This window comes from Dermacentor silvarum, chromosome 9 (assembly GCF_013339745.2).
Source record: "Dermacentor silvarum isolate Dsil-2018 chromosome 9, BIME_Dsil_1.4, whole genome shotgun sequence".
Taxonomy (NCBI): Eukaryota; Metazoa; Arthropoda; class Arachnida; order Ixodida; family Ixodidae; genus Dermacentor; species Dermacentor silvarum.
In genome coordinates, this window is record NC_051162.1 from 160,957,192 (window position 1) to 160,979,997 (window position 22,806).

At 46.4% G+C, this 22,806-nt stretch overlaps 1 protein-coding gene across 1 annotated transcript in view; it reads right to left on the bottom strand.

Annotated features, from left to right (window-relative positions):
- Positions 1 to 22,806, bottom strand: part of LOC119464599 (diacylglycerol lipase-alpha-like) — a 219,523-nt gene that overhangs the window by 191,807 nt on the left and 4,910 nt on the right. The window lies entirely within an intron of this gene.

Below are 22,806 nucleotides of genomic sequence, written 5' to 3' on the forward strand. Positions count from 1 at the left end.
AAAGACAAAAAAGAAAGCAAAGAAAAATAAAATAAAAAAGAAAAGACGGGCGGCTAAGCAGTAACATTGTCTCTTCACGGTGGCAATTAGCGAGTTAATTAGGCGTACTTCCGTACTTCTCTCGTTCCTCTCGCCTCCCAAGGAGCTAGATTTACTGAGTAAATGGATTGTTTCAGCGACAAACAGGTCTCCGTTTAACAAGAAACAGACCAGGCTTTCACTGTGAAAACAGGCAAGCATTAGCCTGAGGCTCTCAGCTCGGGACAATTGTTCCGACAACGGAACTTTCTTAAGTCAGGGTATCACTTGGTCGTCCTCCGTTCATCAATAAGGGTTACGCGAAGTTCTTCAAGTGCGTTTCTCCGCAGGTCTTGTTTCACCCACTCAAGAAGGCGAAGGCCGCCAGAAGCCTATAGTAGGGGAAATAGATCTGCAGTGCACGAGCTGGTGCCGTTGTCGTCGTTGCTATATTTTCCTCACTACGCCATGGCGGTTTGTGATCCTGCCCTCGGCTAGAAGGTGCCGTGAGCGACAGAGGTCGGCCATCTTGCGTGGAGCAAACTAATATAGTGCTACTGTGTTTTTTTCCCGTCACTACCACGTGACAATAGTGTGGAGAATCCTAACTCTCGTATTTCGCGTATTCAAGTTTGTAGTTTCCTGTGACCCAGCTGCTTTTTTTTCCCCCTCGTTTAAGTTTCCCGAACTAGTGGATCTCTTCATTTGAAACTGCAGTGTACATTCCGTTTGCCAGTTGTGGAAGTGAAGCCGATCGTTGCTGAATACAAGTTCATTTCCCACGAATGTAGTCAGTAAAGCCCCAATCTCTTGGTCGGCGAATTGATGGCGAAATAACGCTCGTTGGCCGTCCCGCGCTATCAGTTTCCCACAAGACTTTCCTCAAGCACACCGCGGGAAAAATACTTCTTTCGTCGAGCTCCGCGATGCATTCCTGGAGTTTATATTGGTGATAACTATCAGGAAACTGCTGCATGCATCCCACATTTCCTATAGTCATGCGAGCACTCCGTGAAAACGGAGCAGAATCGATTGATCTTTGCCATGCGTGTGAGCTAAAGGTAAATGTTAAAAGCGGTGTGACAGGAATGTACGAGCCGAATAACCCACCGCGGTAGCTGAGTGGCTAGAGTTGCGCTGCTGAGTGCGAGGTCTTGGGTTCGGCTCCTGGCCGTGAAAGCCGCATTTCTATGAGCGCAAAAAAAAAAAAATGCTCGTGTGCTTAGGTATATAGGTGCACGTTAATGAATGCCAGGTGGCTGAAAAAAAATTAATCCGGAGCCCTTCCACTACAGCGTGCCTCATAACCGGCGGTTCTGTTTCGGGACGTTGACCCCCCAGAAAGTGAATTGAATTGAATGCATTATAGGAAAAGTCACGGGGTCTCGATTTATTGTAAAAAACTGCATGAGGCCAACAGGCAATGAGACCGAAGAAAGCACACGGGAAAGTAACTAATTTATTAAATATATAATTTTTACAGCGAAACTGTATATCGTTGGTCGGAAAATGTCGTGGGGTAAACACAAAACGCCAGGTTAACAAGTGGATGCAAACGGCATAGCTTTCCTTGCTATCAAGCATACATATATATATATATATATATATATATATATATATATATATATATATATATACTTAGTGACGCGTCACCATGATTTTATATATAAAAGGGAGACCCGTCTAGCAACTTATTCCGTTCCTTCTAAGACATGCCATGGGTAGACCACGGAAAGTAAATAAACCAGAAGAACGGCGTGAATACAATGCTCGACCATGTGTGGTGTTTGATACAGCTTCGCTAGACATTCACGTTCGCAGGGCGAGATGGCGGCCAATTTTTTTTATTGAACTGTACACTCATTTGTAGATGACTGTGAAGTTTGTCACAGCCTTCGTATTCTTAGTATACCCAAGAGAAATTGAAACTCGAAGAAACATGCCGCCAGTGGGAGCCGTGCTCGCAACCTCCGCGTGATGCATGTTTTGCAGTTTAGCCACTGCAGTTGGTCTACACGGCAACGGCTATGCTTCGATGCGCCCGCATTTTATGGGTATTTACGGACATGTACGCGCATCTATAACTTATAGGCCCTGGAAGCGTTAGCCAGCGCGCAACTCAGGGTCATAACGACGGGCCATTTAGTATCGTTTTGCCTATAAAGTTAACATGAAGTCCTTCGCCAATTTAGCTCTCCGTAGTGATTGATCTTACAGCAGAACAAAAAAGTTGTTTTCACCGATGCTTGCTTTGGGTTTATTGCCTGTTGGCATATTATTGGAAGTTATTTACTAAAGAGCTCATTCGCGATTACCACACAATTCCTGAGGTCCACCGTTGCTATCAATTTTCGCCAGCAGGAGTTTTCATCACGAACAGAATCATTCTCACTTTCGGTAATTGTCAGAAACAGCTGCAGCGGTAACATGCAGTATCTATTTAATATCGCCGAACGGGGCACCGGGCACTGTGGAAAACGCACACTGACGGATATTCCTTCGATAGCGAGGTGTTCACTCGAAAGCGAAATAAAGCTAGACGCGCAAAGAGAGATACCGCGAACGCTCGCACGTATAAAAAGGGGATCCGGCAACTGACGTCGGCGGTGAGTTATGACGTCAACAGTGAGCCGCTCCCACCCCGGCGATTAGTCATCGTTTGTAACGCGGCGGTGCCAAAAGCGATATAATTCGGGGGCAAGGCTTGATGTCGCGTTGGGGAGAAGGGGGGGGGGGGGGTTGATGCCGGGCGTGGGAGAATGGAGGGGGGGGGGGGGGCAACACGGATCTGAGGGCTGCAGCGGCAACGCTGTCGATAAGACACAAGTTCGACGAAAACGAGAACAAAACGAGGCAGACTAATCTGGCGCAGCCGGCTCCACCGCCAGCGCGCATTCTATCGTGGTCGACGCTCGGTAGGCATTGGCTTTGACCTATACGGCTGCCTCCTGCGCGCAGTGATTGCCCCGCCTGGCTCGGCTATTGAAAAAAAAAAAAAATCCCGCAAGCCCCGTATGCCCTTTTAGCCATGATCACATATGATCCTATAGGGTCTTGTACGAAAGCCCCCCTCTATGTTCTCTTACAAACCGATGTGCGAATATAGTATTATCGTATGGGCCGATGTGTCTTTTCTAATAAGCGTCGCTGTAAGACGGATATATATATATATATATATATATATATATATATATATATATATATATATACAGAGAGAGAGAGAGACCTCTGCAATGCAATGCGGAGAATTCCGTGGCCATATGTTAGGCGCCTGCATGATACTTTGCATAGAAAAGCGGATCGGGAACAGACCAACCGTAGGAGTAGGAGAGAGGAAAAAGGAAAATAAGAACGAGAGAAAATATATCATCGTGGTGTGTGCAGGTGAGACAAAGGTGACAGCGTTGATGAAAAGCTTTAAACAGGCTAGAGCTTGCCGATTAAGTGACTGTTTTGAGGAACACGAAGGAAAATTTTAGAGCTCAACGATATTCTGACAGAGAAGGCAAGCACTCTACAAACATTTTAACACCTTTATGGGTGTATAAAGGGCGTTCGATTGTCGCCTGGCAAACACCCTCACATTTTAGGGGTAAGATCAAATTGTTGGTGGGAACGAATGATGGCATCTTGTTTGCCAACTTTTTTTCGCAAGTAAAAATGATGACAGCTGTGACAGGCGAAATAAGCAGTGCATTAAATAAAGTTTCATATCTATCCCTGTAAAATTCTCCTGTAGGATATTTCTGTGCGCCCAAAGCTGTCAGAATGATTAAATAACTCTTTGTCATCGCACGTCTATTTAGAGCTCCGCTGTCATCCTCTGTAAATTTTTGTAAGGCCCTAACGGTAGGGGTGTTGCCCGTGTGACAAGAAAATACCCTTAAGGATGTATGCATTTTCACAGCATAGGGCCTATAGTATGCGTCCTAGATGTAGTGGTCCTTGGAAAGTAGAGCCCAGTCTATTGATATGCCAAGTCATCTCGTCTCTAAAGCAGGTGGAGCACACCAGAGTACTACTGCCAGTTTGCTCACAAGACATGTTGGATAAAATTCGAGAACTACAGCTCAACGACACGGACAAATGGCGCTTGTGTGCGATCGCTCGTATCGTGCTTAATTTTTTTAGTTAAGCTGGCTATAATAACACTTTCTCAGTAGAGATAAGAAGCCCCAATTGTTCTCGCTCACTAAAGGACATTGACATTATTGCCAAAAACAATTTTCAATTTCTCGCCGAATTATAGTGCTATGATAATAATATGCTAGGCTGTTTTTGAACTACAATGTCCTAACATTTTCTACTACTATTGGCACTGTATGTACTTTTCCGGATGTCCAAAAAGAAACGACCCCTCTTTTATTTTTTATTTGTAGGTCACTTATGTGATTATAATTATTTCTCTTGATTGTTAGTTTCATGTAATCTATCTTTTACGAATGTCAAATCTCTCACATTTTATTGATGTTTGTTACTAGCACCTGGGTACATTAATTTTGTGCACTTAGTGCAAAGCCCCAACTAGCAAATCGCTAATGGCCCAGCTACCTTTGTCACCCGCGTTTGTAAGTATCTGTCCCAAAGCAAATATATTGAAATTGAAATAGCTGGAAAAGAAAGCATGTCAGTCGGCATGTAACCTGGAAATCCCTTCCAAAAATACAGATGCTCCAATCAACTGCGACACAACGACATATTTTTCTTAGCAGCGTGATAGTTATCTTGTTTCTTGATCTGAAAAGTGTTACCTAAATCTACGTTTCATAAACGCACACTCTGCCGTTATGTTAAACATTGGTGAGACTATCTGCCCAGATCCTTAAGGAGAATGTACTGTCGACCAAAAAAAGTATACGAACCATGGGATCTATGAAAACGCTAAATATCCGAGCAGCCTTTAAAATTAGCCAGTAGAACCGTAGATCACAATGTTGTTCGCATGTAGCAGTAAATGCTGGAAATTGGGATACCAGGCTGCGTTTTAAGGCTGCGGAGATATTCAGCTTTTTATCAGATCCATTGGTCCGTAAATATTTTGGTCGATAGTACGCATACATCTTTCCTGAATTCAATAAAGATCTGCTGTGGAAATATTGTTACTGCTCATTCCCGCTAACCTCGTTGTCAATTGCCATCATAGTTCCATTTCTATGGTTTGAGATGATTATACATTATGTAACTATTTGGTTTTGCAGTATATTTTACGCGTGATAGCTCGCTTGTGGTGCTGCATACAGGGCTGCATGGTCGAGCAGTCTGCCAGTGGTAAGACAGGAGCACTATTGGTCGCGCGCCTATGAAAGCCCAAGACCTCTCTAAAGCTCCTACGTTTTTTTACATGCCGACAATGACATCACAGTCAGCCTTCTAATGGTGCTGTGCATGCCAGGTATACAGTTCGACTGTTCAATTATGACGTCACACTGTCGTCCTCGCGTCGACATTTTGTGGGGTTCAGTGCAAACTCAACTATCCCGGAATGACTGGTGTCTGCTCGCGCGTGTCGCAAGTCCCGTGCCGGGCTGGGATAACGCAAAACTATTCCAATGTGTTTTCATTGCAAATCCGTCATCGGTCCTCCCTGATAGGTCAAAACTGATCCGGCTCCGCCAACATGGGCCATTCTCAGCCATTCTGACCTAACACGGAGGGCTAGTGGCTGATTTTGCATGACAACAGATTGGAATAGTATTACGTCATCCGGGCCCTGGATCAGTAATGCGTCTAATACGCTATTGTCTGTAACTTTTCGTGTATAGTTGACATTAGCGAGGGTGTTTCATGTTCGCGCACTGCGAAAAGGCCGTATTCCCAAAATATTTGTTACACTAAAACCGTACGTAAGAGCAAATGCCAGCAATCCTTACAAAACTACTCCAGGTTATTTAATTGCATCTCAACAGACAGTATCTCGAAAGCAACAGAAAGTCAACTGAAACTCAACAGCATATCTATAACAATTTTTATAAGGGATGTAAATATTGACGTCGGGCTTATAAGCTAGTCGCCCATATAATATTAGCGAAGACTTGCGAACGTGAAGTTTTGAGAGTTATAATTTAGCCCCTGGTTATTTGTCTTTCTTTACATTTTTGTACATCGCTTAAAACTTAGCCACCCCGCCACGCTCTTCCACGCGTTGTTACGTTCGCGGGATTTGTGCGAATTATAGGTTTATAGGTTTATAGATTTATAGGTTGACATGCATGATAGTGTATGCGCAATGACGTGACGCTTACTCATATGGCCAATGAAAAACATAAAAAGGAAAGCGCACTTTCTACATACAATGTGACAAACGCGACGGAGCTAGAACAAGACTCAGCATGAACATGACCGAGCTGCAAACGGTCCAATCGTTCAGAAAGAATGCGCGCAGCCCGCATCTGAAAGGCAATTAAGGGGAGCGGCACCGGCGTTCCTGCCAGGACCCAACCGGTGGACATATTGTTTTCGGTAGCGTCGTATGACTGCTTACGTCATTCCAGGCATCGCGCGCGCGCGCGTGCGCGCAGTGCTTACGTCAGCGAGGACGCGGCGCGCGACTTCGAGAGTTATCTTTCCGAAGTGCAATATAGATGACAACGGCGTCCATGTTTCATACCGGACTGTGCGGGAAGATGTTAGCGGGCTGGTATAGTCACGAAACAATGAGCCGCCTAACACGAAAGTTGTTTCTTTTTGCTCTTGCACAACACGCTACCCAATGACAGAATGTGTGCCTTAAGATACCGTTGCGATTAAAGAACCCCAGGTGGCCAAAATTCATCCGGAGCCCTCCACTACGGCGTGCCTCATAATCAGAACTGGTTTGGCACATAAAACTCCAGAATGAATGAAGATGCGATATAACAAACAGAAGACCCCTAGCGTTTCGTAGATTTTGCAAGTTCCACAGGTATTAAAATGTAATAATAATAATAATAATAATAATAATAATAATAATAATAATAATAAAATTATTAATAAAAATAAAAATAATATAGTATACTACTAAAGATAAAGAATGAAGTAGAACGCTTTCTTGAAGGATTCGGTACTGACACTAGTATCGAGCACAGATCTCAGCTTCAAGCAACAAAGATGACAGCTACCAACGTGAGCCGCACAAATTCATGTTCTGTAAAGAGTTTTGATGGGGTTTGAGGCGGTATAGCAAAGTAAGACGGCTCAACTCTGAGAATAACATCTATCTGGCATTTTACACCACCACGCGTATAGTTGCAAGAAAAGGCATTGGGAGTGAGTGAGTGAGTGAGTGAGTGAGTGAGTGAGTGAGTGAGTGAGTGAGTGAGTGAGTGAGTGAGTGAGTGAGCGAGCGAAGCGAGCGAGCGAGCGAGCTAAGCAATTTTTGCACTAAATACTCACGGCAATTTATATTCGGGCAATCAGAGGAAAAAGTCTATAGTGCTGTGAGACTTGTATAGTGTTGTATAATTACGTGACTTGGCTTTTAGACCGAGCGCGCTTCACTTATTCATGTGACTTGAATTTGGAATTAAGTGAATTCGAATTATTCATACAAGTTTACCTTCACCTTGAGTGAGTTCTTACGTGATCTTTACGTACTTTTTCCCTCCCCGCGCACTTCATCAGATGTATTTCTATGTTAAAAAAGAAATTGCCGATACAAATTGAAGGCGGCAACATCTCTTAAACATTAGCCATTTAAGAAATAGCGGCAACGCAACTTATTTCTCAGGTGCATTCACTACATCGAAAGCTCTGTTCTTTTCCACATGTTCGCTGACACCACTGCAACAGAGGGAACTGGGACCGAGTTCTCAAAGCCTTTTGGTTCTTAAGAACAGCCTGTCCTTGGTCGGCCGTACGTGCTAATTTTATCTTGGCCGCTACCCACCCCTCTCTGTGATACGCTTATAAAAGGATGCGTGGCAGTGCTTCCGGGTTTAAGAGGCACCCGGGGCTGTAATTGCGTTTCCCTGAATGGACAGAGAGCGGACCACAGGCCTTGAGTTACGAAACTTTGTTGTGCTCACAATACCGAGTGTTTCACGAACCTATATAACCAAAAATGAAAAGGATAGTGTCATTGTTGCAGTATCTCTAACAAACGAGCCTGCCTATTTATATTTCGCTCCATTATGACGTTATGCCACGTGGCAACCCAAGCGAAAAAAAAATGTGGTTGATCCCTCTTATATAGGAATCGGTATAGAACACGAAAGTGAAACGTGTCTTCACAGAAGTAGTGTAATGTTTATTGCACATTGATATATAATGTCTATTGGTGTTTTGTGGCTAAAGCGCCCTTAGGCGTTGATGCACCCATGCTGACGCCTGGTGGCACGTCTCCTCCATCACGACTACCAACGTCGATGACCATGAGCAACCGTCGTGCATATGGAAGCTGCACTACGCTGCACACGCTAGCACAACGCGAAAGACGAAGCACGTAACTGACACACTAATACAACGCGCAAGACAAAGCACGTAACTGAATCGTCACCGAGTCAAATCAGCGCGTACAGCGCGTCGTAATTGCAGCCTCCGCGATCAACTTCAGAAACATTTTCAGAGCTAATTGCGGAGGCCACGCTCCGCTGTGCTGAGTACGGTGAACGCCACCTAGTAGTGCTTCTGCGAGAACGCGTTGGTAGTGCTTCTTGACGCCAGCGTCCCTTCGAATGCTGGCATCGAGGCGTCGTAGTGTTGAGACCACCGAAGCGTTCACTGTCGGTGCGCGTTAGTGTCATAATGCAGTACTTCTCTTTTCTGCTCGTAGGCGGCGGCACCGCCCCGAGCAAGAGCGCGGGTACACGGAGGAGTGTTAGATATATAAGGCGCGTCTGTGTAGCTCTCTGCAAATGCGTTTGTGGCGCAATGGGTTAAACGCTCGGCGATCTATCGTCGCGGATCGAGAGGTCGTGGGTTCGATTTCCAAATTTTGCATGTTTGTGGAACTTTTTCTTCTGGTTTCTTTCTTTGTATTATGTTCGTGTATGTTCGTGTGACGTATTTCCGTGACGGAAATACGTCAGTGAAGGCTTGGTGGACCCCGGCATAAAACACTTTCGTGTTAAAAATAAAAATAAAAGGATAGTGGCACAGCTTGCACAAGTGAGACCGACGGCATATTGTTTGCAGTGGTCTTGAGTTGATCGGACTATGTTCCAAAACGCGATTAGCTACTGACCTGGGGTGCTATGCAGGATGCGCCGAGTTTCTCGTTCACCCGAGTTTTTACCCGAGTTTGCTCGATGGCAGTCAGTGAACGAAGATAGCAAGAACGTGCAAGAACAGCAGGCAAAAAGAAATGTCGAGATAAAGCCACGTATGACAACATGAGCGCACCCTGCGCGGCACAGTGCTGCCGGGCTTCAAGCACAGAGGACTGCGCAACAAAACGCGCCAGCGCCGCGTATTGTTATCAACGTATTATCGCAATTTAGCAATACCGTCACTGTCCCGCTGTCTATCTGCACACTTGCCGTGAGCCGCTTGCCACGCCTTTCTCGGGCGCGTCAAGGGCGTGCCTCCTTTTTCGGGCATTATCTTTCTATCCTCCGTCGAAGGCGAACAGGGCACATGCGGTGCATTCTTGCACCTTTACTTTCCCTCAATCGAATACTTTGAAATACAACAAATAAAATAACCAACATTTTACTTCTTAAAGTGTCGGTTTTTTTGTTTTGAATGCTGTAAATTTGTGATGACAAACGGACATATAATGAATTATTAAATTTTGTACTTTTTTGCCGCGAGTCGCGACAGTGAGGCGAAAGCTTACAAGCGGATACATTCTAGAGGGTCACACGCACGAGGGAGTTCATGCGGTGAGCAGTCGCCAGGGGCGCTGCAGTGCTATGTTCGATAAAGTCAGTCATGACAACGATCTGCCCATTCCCTGTCTAATAGGGGAATGGCAACGCAGCGCTGCGGCATGGCTGTTCACCGCAGGTGCTTCACTGCGGCGGCTATTAAGGCCGCCGCTTTACCAACTGAAACGACACTTTAGCCATAGAGACGGGAGCAACGGCTGTCGCTGCAAAATGGCTGTGCGGTATTCTGGGTCCGTAGTGACGCAGCACAATGAAAATGCACCAGTTTATCTGCGTGCGCGAAGTCTCCGCGATGCATTGCGAACACGAGCGTGCTGCCCAACGACACAGTTCGTCGCTTGTCACCGCTTGCCCATTGAAGGTGCCTCCGTGCGCATGTGCGCAGAATTTGAGTGTGTTGTTCACTCCAATGTGCTTGCCGATTGCCTCTGCTGCTGAGCTAACAGCGATCGCAGATGGATATCGTAACGACAGCGCAGCAATCGCATTTTGGTGGGTGAGGGCTCTTGTGTGCAGTTAGGAAATTAGACTTCGAACGCAGGAAGGTGTTGCAATTGTTTAGTGTGCCGTGCTTGTGATGACAAAATGCCATTGCACTGGGTGTGTTTGCGCTGACCGCTGACCGTGTTTGCTGCACTATATCATTGACAGAGCAGCCATCTCAAATGACAGCTGCGATACGTTGTCGTTGGAAAACACTACGCACTGCTCAAGATCGTCGTCCACCACGGCGCATCGACGCCTTGCAAGCAGCTACAGTGACGTGCGGATAATTATTTGCTGTGCGCTACGTAGCCACAACGCAGGCAATGAACCGTGTTGTGGGGTCATCACAGCCCAAGAAGACATATGCATAAGGCAGCGAAAGTCGACGCTTTTTTTTTTTTATAGTGGTGCTGAGTACATCACCGATGACAGTGCGTTGTGCGTGTTTTATTTCGCCGGTCAAGATTGTTAATGCCTCTCAGTTCCGCACCACGTCGCTGTTGTCGAAAAATAAGTTGGGCGTGGCCCAACCGTGGTGGGCGCGCACAAGAGTTACATGCCTCGCTCGGGGCGTGACCTATGGTTTTGATTGACACGCGAACTCGGGCCAAACTCGTACATCGCGAAACCCCCCTCGAGTTAAACTCGGGAGCATGGCGGCGGCAGCAGCAGCCTGTGTCATCGCATCCAGCGGCGGCAAGCGTCAATATGACCATCTGGACCCCTTCAGCTACATGACCGACGTAGAGTTTCAGCGTCGTTTTTGCCTTTCCAAAACGTCAGTGCGCTGGCTGTGTGACGAGTTAGGCGAACGCCCTTGTCTGCGGAGATAGGGTGGCGGGCAAATGATGCTTTCCCAGCGAAGACTGGTGTGACTAGGCTGCGGAGGAAAAGTTCGTGCGATCGCTTCGCTTCGGCTCTCTCCTGTTTCAAGCGCTGCTCGTCCACCGCGCCCTAGCCCCAGGCCAGGTCCGGCGTCGTCATCGGAGTAATGGGGCACCTGCGAGCACCTGGGGTTCAACCCGGGCCAACCAACCTGAGTAGGCGAAGTGGTCACATTATATTGGAAGACTCAGAATGGAAGCCGGGCTGCCTTCCGATGCAACAGGTGCGGAAATCAGTTTTCGCAGTTACACGGTAAAGCTGCACTGCACGGTCAGAGAGGCGAAGGACGTTACTTCGCCAAAACGGACCGCCTCGGCCGTCCGAACGACCACCTGTCCAGGCGGCAAATGATTTGGCTCACGTACTGCGTGAGCAAAAGCGTAGACATATGGCTGTTGAAGGAGATGACCGGCGACTTGTTTCCTCTATAGGAGCACACCATCGCCGACAGGACGAACTACCCCCGTAAGGTCGCGAGGGACGAGCTGCTGGCGCGACCTCCACTTGGTACCCCGGGTAGATAGCGCAAATTGATGAGTGCCTTCTTCGCGGCGAGCAAAAGTATACAATCAAAGCCGCCTAATGACGGCCGACAACTTTCCGGCAGCCGCCAAAATTACGGCGGTGTTAAAGTTGGGGGCCCATGGGTCTTCGGCATGTTCTGCGCGACCAGAGGGGTGCTGCGACTTTCAAAGTCGACCGAAGAAAGGCGGCGACGCTAGGCGCCATTATTGCAACCAATGTTAAACCGGGGACCATTATTTATAGTGACGAATTGGCCGCATACAAATGTATCCCAAATTTAGTGGATGCTAACGGGGCTATGCCTCAATCCGCATTGGTAGACAGTCAACCAAAGCGTGAACTTTGTGGACCCCATCACGGGCGTTGACACGCAAAAAAAAGAAAGTTATTGTCAAAAAGTGAAGCGCTCCCTCGTCAGCGATGGGTACAGGGCAACTGCACCGATGCTGGAGTCCCACCTGGGATGCATGTGGTGGCAGTCAACATCCACGTGCGCTGCAAAGACCCTTTCGTGCGTTTGTTAGAAGCCACGGATCGCTCGGGCTAGCCACTACAAAGACTCTTTCCTGCGGTTGTTAGAAGCCATCGCTCGACGCTTGCCAGTATGGAGGTGTATCGCAAAGTAAAAGAAAATAAAGCGTAGTTTTCTGACCCTTGTATGTGTGCTTTCCGGCATTCCTGTGTGCTTACACGGTAAGCGCGCGGCAAACCACTTATGCGCTAGCCGACGCTCACTTCGTCTTGTAGCTGGATGCGCGCGCTACTCGCAGCTTTTCTTTAGCGCGAGCAACGAGCGATCTGTTAAAAGCCCAGTGTGAAAACCAGGCGCACACCAATCTCTGCTCGGAAATGGGAGCGCAAGCACGTAGCGAGCCGCACCAATCCAATCTAGAGCAAAGGAGCAACGAGCGATCTGTTGGAAACCCAGTGAGAAAAGCAAGCGCACACCAATCGGTGCTCGGAAATGCTAGAGCAAGCACGTATCGAGCCGTGCCAATCGAATCGGGAAAAAAGAGGGGGGCGAGCGTCTCCTCGTGGCATAACGCGAAACGTATTTAAATACAAATTAGTCTAATACACATTCCGTGTACATAGTGGAAACATTAAAATGCTTACCACCCACGTTAATGTGACTAATATTATTGTACTAAATGAATTTATTTTATAACTTGCTTGTGCCTGTAATGCACTCGGTGGAACGACAAACAAGTGAAAGAAGGCACGACCATGCACCGACCGTATGATCACGTGAGCCCCAGTTTGTCGACCGCCCATATGGCAACGCCCAAGGGATAATAGCCACCCAGAGTGAATCTAGATTAACCAATGAAACTGGAGGCGTGCCGATGGACAAACTTCGTCTTGTTATCATTTGTTCTTTGATCTTGGGGCGTCGCCAGAGCTCGTGAAGATCCCGAGTTTCGCCAAACTCGGGGCATCCTGCATAGCACCCCTGTTTTAGTTTGGCTGTGCGAAATTTTAAATATTCATTTTGGGCGAAACAAGTCGTAGTTGAAAAGTCGTACACCGCATGTTCATAAACACCCAGAGAAGCCGTTTCCATGTCGGTATCTTCTACGCGAACCTTTTACCTGAGCTCTCAAAAAATCCCGCGAAATGTGCAAAAATATATATATATTTTTTCTTTTTTAACGGCGTCACTGCGCGTCTGCGCGTCTGAACTGCAGCGCTCGCCATCCTGTTTCCAACGGACGAAGTCAGCATGGCCGCTGGAAGCCGACGAGTGTGTTTGCGTTCAGCGCCGGCGTATCTTTTATCATTTAGGACCCTGGCCTGTTTTGGTCTTGACGCTGACGTACCCTGGACCAATGTTACTAAAACCAGCTGGTTTTAGTAACATTGCGTTGGAAGGCATCACCGATCTCTTTCTTTTCTGGTGAGTATGCGGGCTTCGTTATTTAGAAACGCGATTGAGGGCACTGTAGTGCACACGCGTAAGCGTGCCTTGACGTTATATTTCTTCATTATTTATTGATTTCGTCGGCTTTTTTCAGAGCTCGAAAAAAAAAAACTCATATACAAGATAACGACATAGAAAACGAGTTCATTGGGCATTTCTGAGAACACTCAAAAACTTCTCAAGGGCGACTTGTACCCTAAAAATAATATTCGAAATTCTGCTTAATTAAGCGTAACTAATTTACTAACTGATAACCCTTAAAAAACCAGTATGAGTAACCTAAGACGACTGCGAAGAGTAAGCCGTTGATCTAACTTGTCTAAGGTGTATTACTCTATTTTTGAGGTCATGATTCATAGGATCTCTATTTTAAAAGTCTGGTCCTACTTACCTGAGACACCTGGTAGAATCCCTGAAGTAAGCGTAATAAGTGTTATGGTGATACGAATGTATAGGTAGAGGATATAACGTTGTCTAGGAAGCAAAGGTTTAAAATGAAGCAACTAGAAATGAATAAAAGTGAACCAATTTGCGCTTGCATACCAATAAGTCCTACCACAGAACAAATCACAATCAAGCAAAGAGGTTGAGGGTTGCGATACACAGTTATCATGTTGCGTTTTTACACGAAAGGCATCGAGAAGTTAATGCGCACTTTATATATCGTAAAACTGCATACGGTTGCTGAAGGCCCGCATAACTCGTAACGCCAACCGCCCTTCGGCTTGTGCTGAACATGTGGCAAATCCTCTGAACCACCTAATCAAACAAGAAATGAGAGCAAGAAACTTTGTTTCACAAGCTAATTCAAATGCCTTGCCGTACCGTTTGCTTTGAGTGTATTCTTTATGTATCCTTATATACGTATGTATATAATGAGGGTTAATTGTGTAATGTTGCCGCACTGATTGCTCTGACAGTTATATTTGCAGTGAGCTGATTTATACAGATTCCTGTAGCAGCCTAGCTAAAAGCTCGCTTTATTTCCACTTTTTAATAGCTGCCTATATTCGACGGCCAACGCTCTTCTAGTGAGGAAAATAACACAAGCGCAGTGACACGAATGAACAGGAATGAAGGAGTCAAACGTGTTGCGCTTAATTCATTCGTTCCCTCTAGTGTATTACTGAACTTGTGTTTCTACAATATAGCGCTACAACGATGCCACCTTACAAGCATGGCTTACAAGTACGGCTGCCGTTACAAGCATGGCTGCCGCGTCAATAACTTGACAGTTGTAAGCGCGATTCATCCAGATCTTAAACCGGGCCCAATAACTGATGTGGAAGCGCACTTCGCCACGTTGGCCGTGAGAATATTCAACAAAGTTCATGGACGTTTTTTTTATGATAATACGGACGCGCCTTCCCCGTCAAAAATAACCATCTCGAGACCCGGACATAAAAGCGACGTTCACGACTATAGCTTCCCGTTCCTACAACAAAGCAAGTCATAGCCAATGACCCCTGCTGCGGCTTTGTCCTAGCGCTGCTGCTGAAAATGATGACACTAAAGGCTAGAGAAAAAAAAAATCACAGAAAATGACATCTTCGGTCGTACGACAAAGGAACCAGTCTGAACCAGTTTCTCTGCGTGAAGACTTTCATGGTCGTTACGGGCGACGTCACCGTCGTCATCTTTCTGCACAAAACGGTCGCGTCGCATACGCAGGAAGACGAAATAGAAAAACTAAGAAAGGGCGATTGTCTGCGAGCGGTCAGAGAAGCGCTGCATCGAAAGAAGTGAATTTGTTCTTTTCCATTATATCCCCGAAAATAGAATTCTGCCCATCGCCGCCTTTCACATATACTCGGCCTTGGTACACTTGGCCTTTCTTTCTTTTCTTTTTAAGCCTTTTGTGTGAAAGCGACATTTTCACGTCTTTCCACGGAACATTAACTCGGTCGACTACGGGTCGCAATAAGGCGACGCAGTTTTTTTGTTTACCCTTTCCACGTTGTCGTCTGCTGCTCGACGGTTGAATTCGGAATCTCGGCTCGTCTGCTTAATGAAGAGTCGCAGACGGCAGTCGACCGCAAACGGCGCTGCACAAAAAGATCTAAGGAAGTACATATAAAGCCTAAGAATGGAGACTTATAGTGCAGTTTCTGCGAAGGAACAAAACGAACAGAAGAAACAAATGCGAAGTCACAGGGGGTTCTTAGGCATAACCGAATAAAAACGAAACAAAGCTTTCCCTGAACGCTTCGCTCGGAACTGGCGAGAACGAAGGGAGCCATGCTGCACGTAAACATCAAAATGCCGAGAAACAAAATTGTCCCGCACAGAAAATGTACAGACGAAGGGGACGTTGGAATCCGCGCCGGAATAGCGTACTGACAACCAACAGAAAGCAAAAACAAAAAAAAAGAAGAAGAGAGAAAAATATGGCGCGGAGTCACGTGATAGGGCAAAAGTCAAACGCCGGCGATTGCTTTCTACGTTAGCAGACGGCGAGCGGATTAGAGCCGAGCAAACGGACGGCAACCAGACGACAGCGAATCACCCAATGTGAAAAGAACAATAAAAAAAAGGCGGGCAAAGCGCTGGTATAAAAAGGCTTACGGGCTTCTGACGTCACGAGACGGGAGGTTTTGGGGGACGTCGCGGAAGCTTAATGGCCACTTTGCGGACGACGGGCTCTCGAGAGTCTCAATGTTTGCGATGGCTTGGCTTCCGAATTAAAGCCACCCTGCCTAAAGTTCACTTCCACAAACCACTGGGAAAACCAGGCTCACCCAGCGTATAGAGGTTCACGTTACGCAAAGCACGGACCTTATCAAACGAAAGAGACCTGACCTTGCAAAGTAGGAAGACTTCGGCCATCTCGTCAAGTAAGCGAGCCACGTAAGAGACGCCGAAGCCAACAGTGATATAAATAAAGTGGCAAGGGCGCTTCCAAGGTCGATAGCGCTTGAAGTCATCGAACTACTTCTCCCCTTCCCGACACTACAGTCTTTCCTTTTATTTTAGTATTTAATGCTTCACATAGTAACGTCAAGAAACGAAGTATAGACTTTAAAGGAAGGCAATGAAAACGAACACTGTGATCGGGAACTGGCTCGGTAACTCTTCGTGACGAGACAGGGGCGTATCAAATGACACTTTCGGCTTCACTTCTATATGTTAGCGGTAAAAGTGTGGCGTGCCATCGTTACAGTCTCTCTCCACAAGATTAGAGCATCGATTGGCAAAGACCCGCCAGTAGTGAACGTGAAGTTCGAGGTAGATTTTGTTGCTTTTGTTTTATTGGAACTGAAAGACCTCCTTCAATCGTGTGTTATATTGGCTGAACGGCTGTGCAACTCTTGGAACTCACTCTCTCATGTGACTCGCTGTATTCTATGCAACACTTAGTGCGCTGCCTTTCGTATAGCCCTGCGCGTGGTGAGTTATTGCTGACTGTTTCGAAAGACGCCAAATGATCACATTGCAACTTACGTTTGCGTGTAGATCACTGCCAGTACAACACTAGAAATCCCTGCTTACACTTCGCTGACGTGTCCTTCGTGACTGCGGCCCCAAACTATTCTCTGACGGTGTGCACCCACATTCCGAGTGTTACGCGCCTTCTTTTCTTCCCCCAGTTCCCTTCTTTCGAACTTGGCAGAATAGGAAGTTGGGCTATATTTGGTATTGACTATAAACATGATGTACTGTAGCACGAAAGACGGGTCACGAGAATAAGGTAAGGCACAGACGACGCGCTATGCACAGGCACAGGTGAACTGTCCGCGTCTTAGCTCTTCTTGTGACCTGTCTTTCTTGCTACAATGTTCTTTGAAACTTCGCGTCGCGCGACGACATAGGTTGAACATTATTGCAACCTCCTTTTTTTATTTTCTCACGCCGACATGGTGGCCTCCACGTTGGAATGCTAAGTGAGCGGGTTGGACAAGCCTTAACTAACGAAACTTTGTAAATATCTCTAATGTGTGTGTGTGTGCTACTGTATGTGCTGTTCATGTGTTTATGTGATCACGGCATATATCATAATCATCCCCCACCACCTTCAGTAGCAAGGCAGGCGATCAACCACGTAAGGTGAAAAGAAAAGTGAAAGGTTCAAGGTGAAAATAAAATAAAAGCCATTGATTGATTGATCGATTGATTGGTTTATTGATTGATCCGGCGCATTTCGTTACGGTTTGTATCTCCATCTGGGTGGCTCATGTACCGGAGACAGTGCAGCTAACGAAGCGAGTGGGCCTACTGGTTTGGGCGAACTCACGGTTGAGACAGGGGTCATGAGATCAACAAGAACGCTTACGAATGCATACACATACACTACAATTTGTTTGTATGCCGGTGAGCGAGACGAATGAGGAGAAACCAGAGCCTTGGTTTTTTTCTTTTTTTTTTTTTTGCACGGCAGGTACAACAATATGAACTCAATAGACAATGAAGCCGAGAAATTCGCTTTGTGTCTATTTGGCTGAAATGTAGCAATCAACAGGAAAATAGAAATAAATCAAGCCAAAAACATATTCAGCATTACGCGTGAGATGTTCTACCACTGATGCATAGAGCGGCAGCTGTCTCATAAACATTGTCGGGTCTTTTTTTGCATGTGTGTATTCACTAGATCTACCCTGGGAGTGTTAGCCACTACTGACGGCCATGGCGACGGATATGGAACGTTCATTCAGACGATACGTTTGAGTGAATGTCGCCAATAGTAAAGAGGCAAAGCTACAACGTTCCTATCACTTCCTCATTTGAATTAAACAGTAAATTTTCCTCAAGCCTTCCTTGGCTTCATTGTCGGTCGCCTTCACGTGACTGTAGCTAACAAAATATAGAGCCCCTCGGTTCTTCTTATTCGTGTCACGCCCATTCTGGTTTAGCCTAGGCTAAGAAAAGGCGTCGCTTTCAATGCAACGCTGTTGAGCATTCCAACAGCCGGAGACTCCAAAGTCTGGCCCGCTGAGACAAAAATGAATGGCACCAACTGTCGGCTACAGCGCGAGCGAGGAGATGTTTAAAAAACCGCTCCGAGTCCGTGAACAGCAGACAATGAAGGAGCAATGCTGACTGCGAACTTGAGGCGCCGACGCACACGTGGCCGACCAGAAGAACTGAACAATGACCGTTGGGAGATTAGAGACACAAAAAATAAAAACGATTACTTGCTTCCAAAGCGAAGTTATCCCAATGCAATAAGCTGGACTAGTCTTTTTAGCCGGTTTCGAAATTCAAGTGCACAATGCCGGAGGAGAAAGGATGCTGAAACATTCACTAGCAATGGCGCACGTTCCGTTGTACTTATGGCGGGAAGCCGTGGGAAACCCACGTGTAACGCTCTTTTTTGTCGTAACCTAATCGGTATACTTTGCAGTCTTTCCAAGAGCTGATAGCGTTTTCATCCTTTGTGTTCTCGCGTTGCATCAACACAGAGCCTGGACATGAGCAACGGGCGCATATAGGGGCACCGAGATGGAAACAGGTGTTGCTTTTCGTGTACACAAACATGGGTTGCTATGCATCAATTGAGGCGAAGAGTACCTCGGCTACTCCCTTCCTCTATGTTATGCAGCAATGTAAACGAATACACGATAATGCTAAAATTAATAATTAAACGTGAACTGCACGAAACAAGTAAACGTAAAAACATCGCAACAGAGAAAATCCCCGACGTCTGTCCATGCCGCTACCCGAATAATACATACACATTGAAGCCCTCATACGTTAGAGCGCCGGGACACAGCAATACAAGCGCAAAGAACTTTGCTGCGTATACCCTACGTCACAGTTCCATCCCAAGAACGTCGTTCATATTTAAATATTTTATTAGCGGCCCGGAGACAGACATGACATGAGAGTATATGAGAGGATGAATGGACGGTCTCACTGGATAGGAAGGATTGACAGATCGACCGGATGGTTTGTTGAATGGCATGAGAATCCTCCGTGTGATACAAGGTGACGGCAGGTACAACCGAGATGTTTCTCTTACATTTCTCCTGCGTGTGTTGTCTCCGTTCTCTCCACCGACGGTTCTTAATAACAGGTTATAGTGCCTTCGATTCACCAAGATAAATAAATGTAAGATATAACGCTTCCTCTACTGTGTGCTTTTCTTGCTGTTTGTGCCATCAATTTTCCAGGCATCTCTCCTAGCTAGCCTCCCCGATTTACGTTTCCCGTCTGTCCTGAAAACCTCGAGGAAACCACGTACGTCCACCTTTGTGGACAACAGGACTCCTGGTTCTGTACTGCGGCATTCTAACAAAACATGCTTAATAATTTTAACACAGTTTCCACATGCTATGGGCACCGGCAGCTCCCAGTTTAGCTCAAAACAGACATTCAGGCCATGTCCAATCCTAGCTCTAATAGTCTCAAGTCTATGCACTTCTCGTCGCCGTGAAATGCGTCATAGTTGAACGGAAACCTAAAGCAGATGTCCAGAACTTCCAGTTACGATTTCTCTGTTTCAAAAACAAACCAACTAGCTGAAATCAAACCGTTAGCGCTTTACTATCTCTCTCTTATCGTCATTCAGGCTATAGATGTGAACATAACGCCGAAGCGTTGATTCGGGCCCTAAAGGAATCCCGCGATTCCGAAAACGTCACAGAACTTCGAAAGAAGTATAGATCCCAAGAAAACCTCACACGTACAAACTTAGCGTGGTCGCTCTGCCCTTTAGGCGTACAGATCTGCTGGGCTCGCATATACCGGGAAAAGCGGGAATACAGCCGCTCGCCGTTCGCAGGCGATCAAACAGGAATACGATCATTCGCAGCAATAAAACAGGACGGCGGTAAAACTTGATTAGGGTCTCTTGCCCCGGATCAATGCGGGAACCAACAGAGCACAGACACGGGAAATGGGAAAGGCCACAGCGAGTCTGACGGAACTGAATGATCCGAGTCTCCTACGCATTTATTAATTATCACCACTCATACGACAAGCGCCGATCGGCAATGATGATGATTATGATGGCGCGCAGTGGCACCTACGGTCAAATCATGTGTCGCATCCACCGGAAATCCTTTCCCGAACGCGTTGCTTTCATTGTTGCATACATTACTCAGGATCCGCCCGCTCTGCAATCCATTTTTGATGCGACAGAATTATACAGGACACTCTCCCGGGCTTCGCTGCTCCTGCCGATGCCAAATAAGGAGGGCCGATCCCCGAGATAGTGTAATCAAAGGCTCGCACCACGGTATAGGCCGAACCTGACAATGCTATCGCAGTACTCGGGTGTAGCGCGAAGATCCGCGAGTTTTCCTCTTGTGAAACTCGAAGCCATCCTTCTTCCCTTTGATTTCTATTCCCGTTTCATAAAAATAGGCCTTCGGCCAATACACAGTTCTCAAGCATTTGCATGCTGCGTTTTTTTTTTTTCTTGAACGTCATCATGCATTGGCCTCCCGAAATGCCACTCGCTGTCGGTTCTCGCTCGTTTCTGCGATTTTATCAGAAAGATGGATTACATTGTTTTCTAAGAGATCGCAAAGATTGAATTGGCAAGTCTCAATAGCTTTTACTGGGTCCAATGGGACCCAAATACGAAAAGAAATACTTTAAATTCCGTTACATCATACGTAGTCTGGAGTTCCTGTGCGTAATTAAAAAAAAATAAAAATGAAACTCAAACCTTTAATTCGCTACTAATATTCAACCTATTACTACGAAATTACTGTAAACCTTTTGAAACAATACGCTATCAATATAAACTGAGGTTTCGTGCATCTGCTTAGTGTTCATTTAAGTGCAGGCACGCCTGATTCCGCTCGGCGGAACATTTCCTTTAGTGTGAACGCACGTGTGAACGGAAGTGGGAACGCATTGCTAGCAAAGCCAGTCGCATTTAGTGCGGACTGGTTTCAACTGAGTCACCGGCATCCACTCACAGCTGGCGCTATGGCTTTATTCCGGAAGCTATACAGGACTGTCCAGCAGCAGCTGCGCACCTGCGCAGTCCCATCTGCACCGCACGCATTCTAAATATACCGTCGTTTCCTACCGGCAGCGCGCCTTCTTCCTAACTACGTTTGTGTGCGCGCAACCTTAAGTGAGCACGAAAGGGGACTGACCCACACAGCAGGTGGTGAACACCGTCGATAAGGCTCTCAAGCGACCACTCCAAAGCATATGCTTTTCTCGACAATCGACAGCAAACAATGAACGATAAGGCGGCACGCTACAATGCACAGCTGCAGCTGTAACGTCGTTTCGACACAAACACTTAGGCTTGTATTACAAGGGCGCGTTCAAGGTCCAACAAAGAGCTTGCCTTGATTCTTGCGGCCCTAGAAACTAGCGAGAAATCGCTAGTTTCTAGCGACAGATCAACCGACCAGCTCACTGACTCACTGATCATTCGAATAGAAACTTGAAGGGGTATAATGTCCATGCTAAATACCTGTGCTGTATATGAGACGCCATAGTGGACAGGCGCTCGGCGTTTTAATCATGCGCACCTGAGGTTATTGAAGGGCACATGTCTAGCTGATGCTCACTAGAATGTAACTGTATCAACCGAACCGTAAGAGCGTGAGTCAAATCTAACAGAAGGTGCGTTGTTACGTTCTCCACCGTGGAAACGTGGCCGCCGCGACCGGGATTCCAACCCGCGACGTTAGCGCCCAGCAGAAGATGTCGACGCCACTGTGCCATCATGGCGGGTAGCCCAGCCAAGTTAAAGTCCTACTGCGACTAAAATTTTGAACCGCGTAGAAAGTCTAGGTTTAGATAGTGTAAAAGAGCCGCCTCCGGACAAAATTTTACGTTCGAATTAACCCTTTGATGACGAGACATATAAATACCTAGAAAAAATGGTTATTTTCTATCTAAATGTGCAAAACACACCAAGTATAATCAACAAAAAGGGGGAAAAATGTTTTGCGGCATTTCTTTAGTAACAGGGGGGAAACCCCTGGTAAAGAACGGGACGTGGGCCACCCAAGCCACACAAGACTGCGGTTTCAATTTGTATGGACAGCTCCCATCATATGTGTACCATAGGTGTACATTTCATTTGCTTGAAATCACATGTGTGATACCGCTGCAGCTGGATATGTTGCATCAGACTGTCTGCTACTTTCAAATAACAGTGAGTCGCGTGCCAAACTACTTCTTCCTCGTCCGCAAGTCTCCCTGCTCTAAACCAACAAACGATGCTTACTGCCTGTCATTCAGTGTTGGCCGAAG